Below are 5,936 nucleotides of genomic sequence, written 5' to 3' on the forward strand. Positions count from 1 at the left end.
AGCCACAGAGCTCTTCTTTTACTGTCCTTTTTTCTTAGAGGAAGTACAGAAACACGTAACTCTGGATTTGTTTTAATGTTTGAGGTGCAATAAACGACACAGCAGCTTTTTGGCATGATAAAACTATTATTTTACCTAGAGGGGTGCTAGTGGAGCCTCGGCGACACCGTGCCGCGCCACACTAATTGCGCCGCATAAACGCATAGGTGCGCAGCATTTGCGGCTCAGTTGAGGCTCCCTCCGCAAGATGAGGCTCCCTCCGCGAGATGAGGCTCCCTCCGCGAGGTGAGGCTCCCTCCGCGAGGTGAGTCTCCCTCCGCGAGGTGAGGCTCCCTCCGCGAGGTGAGTCCCCCTCCGCGAGGTGAGGCCCCACGCAGTCTGCGTGATCTTCCTGTAGGGAGGGACAGCCCTGCGTGTGGTACAGTGTGTAGGTGTGTGTTGTACAGTGTGTAGGTGCGTGTAGTACAGTGTGTACTGTGTAGGTGCGTGTAGTACAGTGTGTAGGTGTGTGTGGTACAGTGTGTAGGTGTGTGTGCAGGGCCGCCTTAATGCACGGGCTGACCTGGGCTGAAGCCCAGGGGCCTATGGAGATCGGGGGCCTATCATGAGCCAATACAAACTTTAAAAAAAAAAAAATTCTATTTGAATTTTTTTTATTTCGGGTGTTTTATTTTAAATAAACAAAGTCTTGGCTTTCAGAATATGAAACTTGTATTTCCAAAATCACACGATAAATACATTTTTGAAGCTTGTAAAGGGAAGAAGACAGCTCTCACTCGCCACTCTGCTGTTCCACAGCGCCGCTCCCCCTCCCTCCGCTGAAATTATGAATGTAAGGCGTATAGTAATCATATCGTTACAGTTTGTTTTTATCTGATTTCAAATAAACAAAGTCTTGGCGTTCAGAATATATATTGTTTCGGCAAATTCAGATGATAAATACAGCTTTGAAGCTTGTAACGGCATAATTACAAGCGGAGAACGGAGTAACTTGACGTCACAGCAGGCATAACAACAGCCGGTATTTCTCGTGAGTGTTTTCCCCGGGAAACAAACACAATACACACAAACGCAAAAATACACAAACACGCACACACACACACACACACTCATGAGCTTCCCCCAGACCAGTAATCCAAACGAAAATATCATCCCTCCATACTATTTTGATCATTTGCTCCGCTAATCAATCAGATCGATGGATTCCAGAGATTTTTCTCAAAGATGATGACTCCGTAACAGTAAGTGGGCACCACTTAACAGCCAATCAGAATGAGAATATGTTTCACATGTGACTTATTCAAATTGCGAGTGATTGAGTGACAGATGAAGGTTGTTTAGGAGAAAATGTCGCAGAAGAAAAAGTTTGAGAGTGGCGCTCGGAAAAGGAAATTGTTGAGGGAAAAGGAGTTTCGAGACAAGCAGCTATTACAAAACATGCCGAAGCTTACAGGTTATTTTAAACCTGTAGGCCAGGATGAGGAGGAAGGACGGATTAGTTCTGTACCGAGCGGCAGCGGTGCAGTGGTGCAGTGGTGGAGCTGGGGGGTGGCTAGGGGTGGCCCTGGCCCTATTGGCCGCCCCAAACACCCTCACCACGCGGCCCAAACAATTTTAGAACATTCAGAACAAATGTTTTAAGTAACCTTTCAGCATTCATCAATAATTAACATTAATATTATGTTATATTGATAATGTACTCACTAAACTTACAATTCATTTAACTTATTTTCTTCCAAAAGTTAATTATCCAAAGCCTCTGTACACCCCCTTCTATTTACATCTAATGGTTTGGTCCCGCCTCCAAACGGTACTTTCTAGCAGAGAGTGAGAGCATGTTAGGAGCAGGGATGCTAGCACTTACGTGTGTACGATGTCTCAACGACTCACAAAGTCAGGCTTTCAAAAAGGAAAGAAAGGAGAGAAAGAAAAGAGAGAGGGACTAAAGGGCGACAGTATGTCACCCAGTATTTGAAGAGAAAAGGTGAGTGTGAGCATTTTTATGTTTTTTTTTTTACTAAGCTGACATTAAAGGTGGGGTAGGTAAGTTTGAGAAACCGGCTCGAGATACACTTTGTTGTTATATTCCATGAAATGCTCTTAACATCCCGATAGCAATGGCCCCCCAGGGCCTGATGGCAGGTTAAGGCGGGCTTGTGTGTGTGTGTGTGTGGTGTGTGTGTTGTGGGTGTGTGTGTGTGTGTGTGTGTGTGTGTGTGTGTGTGCGTAGATGCGGCAGACAGACGGGTCTCAGTTGGTTTGGTGTCCTATGCTTACTTTAAATACTTGTAAATAATACTTGTAAAGAAAACTTTTGGCCCGTAATTTCAGTTCCCCCATTGTAGCGACCAGAGAGAGGGGGGGGGGGGTATATCCAGTCTCTGATAGTGTTACGTTATTATGAGAGTGCTCTCATACTTGTTTGATTCTGAAATTGTATATATGAATATATATATATATATATATATAAATGTGTGTATATGTCCGCATCTGTAGCTTGTTATTGTCTCATTATACCGCACTGTCAATGAATTAAAAGTAAATATATAAGTCGTCATGAACACAGTTCTGTCCATCAGACAGAGGGCTGCTGTGCCTCCTGTCATCATTAATGGACGTCTCTTTAAAATGACCGCTCAGAGGAGAGGAGTTCTCATTTCTCTAACCGCCTGCTGCTTACCCTCCTCTCTCCTCTCTCCTCGGTTCCCCTCATCGACTCCTCCGCTCGCATCTCCTGCGGGCGGGACTAAGACACGAGGAAAGGAGTCGAGGAGGGGAATTAGAGAAATGAGAAAGCTTCCATGTGTGTGGACGTGCAAGTGTGCATGCTTTGCTCTACACTGCCACCGTGGGGTCAGTGAGAGTACTGCAGTCTCATAGGAGATTGTTCATCTGCAGCATTTTTCTTATGAATTGTGTTTTTATCTGATTATCAGATTTTCTAGTTGTACTTGCATCAGGTAGCATTTGGAGTGCATGAACTTTGTGGTGATTAATTCAGAAAAATCCCCCAGGACACATAAAGAGGTGCGTTAACACTGCAAGAATCATTCACAAAAACTGTGAACTGACTTCTCTCTTTGGTAAGTTATCTCCCTTAAGAGGAAATGTAGATGATATCAATAGAGCGACATTTTAAAAGGAAATCATGTTTCTCAGCGATACAGCGGCCCATAACACTTCCATTAGGAGAGACTCGTGGCAATCAAAACATAAAAACACAAATGTGCCATAACACATGAAAATTAAGAAACATCTTCACCAACTTGACAAAACATGCACAGCGTTTACTAAAAGTGCTGCATAAACAAAACACGGCAAATAAAAAAACTATGCAAGAAGCTCAAAACAACATGGAAGATGGAGATTATATAGATTGCCAACTGAACTGTCACTGGAAACTTACCTAAAAAGTTGTATCTGCTTATTTTAACAATGTGATTGCATGACTACTTTTGATATTATTGAAGATCTGCTGTAAGCTAGCTCGCTAAAGAAGCTAACATTGTCATTTCAATACTGACAAAACATTCACAATTATGAAACAGACTAACTCTGTGAGATTGACATGCAATTTACAGTAAACATATTGTTTGAAAGTGCAGCACGATTTTCCTAATTGTAGCGCGTTTGCATGGGTCGGCCACCGTACTATTAGAACCAAAAGATCAGGACACAAATAAGGTAAATAATTAGGAGAGAATTTATATTTTATTTGATAGGGACAATCTTTTCTGAAATGAAATGCTGTCTCTATGACAACACATAAAATATTGGAGAAAATAATATTAGAAAGAGCATCAGGAAACATAAAAAGAACTAGCCAACACTAAAAACAGTAGAGTTGCAGCTTGCAGGCAGTTTCTGCTCCAGTTGCAGCTCTCATTGAGTCCTGTGAGGCTGAACGAATGAAAGGCTTTTTGTTTTTGCTGCTATGTCTAAACAGGGATTGCAATAACTACCAAATAATTGGATTTGGTCTCTTAAAATAGCAGCGTCACAAGAGGAAAAAAGTAACGAGAAATGTGCGTCATCGCTCTATATCTCGTCTTTAAAGGTCATGTTTTCATGTCATAAGACCCAGTTTTAATGGCTCCTCACATAGTGCGCTGATCCCGGCTACTTGTGTAAAAAAAACTGCAGATTTAAGAAGCTGCAGATATGATCAGAGACCTGGAATAGTTTCCCACTGCACAAACAGCCTCATGACCTTAAGGAGCAGCTAATACCAGACATGACATGAGGCCAGAGGTTTTGATATTTGTTAGATCTCCATTCGTGAAAAGGAGGGAGAATTCTGAGAACAATTTGGATGAGGAGCAATCATGCAGCAGAGAATTTTGGATAAACAGCACTCTTGCTCGTCCCTCCAGTAGCAGCTCGATGCAGGCAGTCACAACAAGCTCCTGGTTTCTATGGAGACTCCATCTACACATCCGCAGTGGAGACACACACACATCCTCCCTGTTAGTCACCTTTCTCTGCTGACTGTCAGTACGCCGTACAGCTAATGTTAGAGAGTGAAAGCACGCGTCAGTGTGTGAGGAATATTCAGAGAGAGACTCGGAGGCAGGGTCTTTTTGCACAAGTACTAACTGAGGTTTCTTATTGAAAAGACTCAGATTTTTTAAATAGTTTCCATATCATGCGACCTGGTGACTTTAAATCAATGCAGCATTGTTATAATCCACTAGACAAATAGGACACATCTTTAGGATTTGAAATACGGTTATCAAAATTCAGCTTTTTCCTGATTGTTCAATAGCTTCCATGACATGTTATCAAATGAATTGAAGTAAAATAATTTGTTAATTGGATTTTAGAGGTTCTTGTATTTTATACACATATTGTAATTCGAATTATACTGTTTCTTATTTTTACATGAATATCTTACTGATAAAATGTTGTGCTTTTATTTAGTTTCTATATCATGTGACCTTTAAAGTCTCCAAAAAAAGTGTTCATTATATTAAACCTACGTCACCTTTGCAGCTGTTAAAAGAGGAGCTTTTTTCACTATCTATACTTCAAGGTTGCTTATGAGTTTCACCAAGTATCAATGAAGTTTATATTAACCGTTAACAATACATTATCTTTTTTTTGTTGGTTATATTTTGGATTTTAATTTGAGGACGTCTGCAAACTCCCGTTTAAAGAGGACAAATTATCCTCATTTCAGGTTCATATTAGTATAGTGTATCTCTACTGGGACACGTCTCCATGCTTTAATGTTCAAAACTCTTTATTGTTCTCATCCTGCCTGTGCTGCAGCACCTCTTTTCACCCTCTGTCTGAAACCAGAGCCCAGTCTGCTCTGATTGGTTAGCTGGCGGGCAAACACAGATACTGATTACCTGAGAACAGGGTGTTCAAAAATGAATTCTATATATTCTTATCATTTATGTGATAAGTGGCTAACAAAGTCATAGGTTTGTTGCTGCACATCTGCTCAGAGCTTTATCTGAATCTCCTGTAGCCTCTAATGTGAGGGACCGCAGCTCTATTTAGCCCGTCCAACACAAAGGAGGAACGTTGGGCGGGGTGCAAACTGAATAATTGTTCTTAAGTTGCTGGGAGTCTGTTTATCCAGAAACACAACGCTGAGAAACACCCAGAGAGCAGGGACTCTGTAAAGAAACTCTTCAATTTCCACTGAATCGATTTTAGGGTGTTGATGCTAATAGAGTATGATTCCGGCAATGCTGTTGTGAAGAAGAAAGAGTGACTTGTTCAAGTAAATGTAGATTTTTAATCCTGGATATGTGTGAGATGAACGTGCGCCAATTTAACAATGCTGTTACATCAGAATTCATAGAAAATTATTTCATGGGGCAAGTTATCTATGGTTCCATCTGGGGCAGTATAGGAGCACACTGCCCCCTTGTGGAGTGGAGCAGCAATTACACCAATAAAGCAAAATGTACTGATACAGAAAA

The sequence above is a fragment of the Pseudochaenichthys georgianus genome, chromosome 8 (assembly GCF_902827115.2).
Source record: "Pseudochaenichthys georgianus chromosome 8, fPseGeo1.2, whole genome shotgun sequence".
In the NCBI taxonomy this organism is placed as follows: Eukaryota; Metazoa; Chordata; class Actinopteri; order Perciformes; family Channichthyidae; genus Pseudochaenichthys; species Pseudochaenichthys georgianus.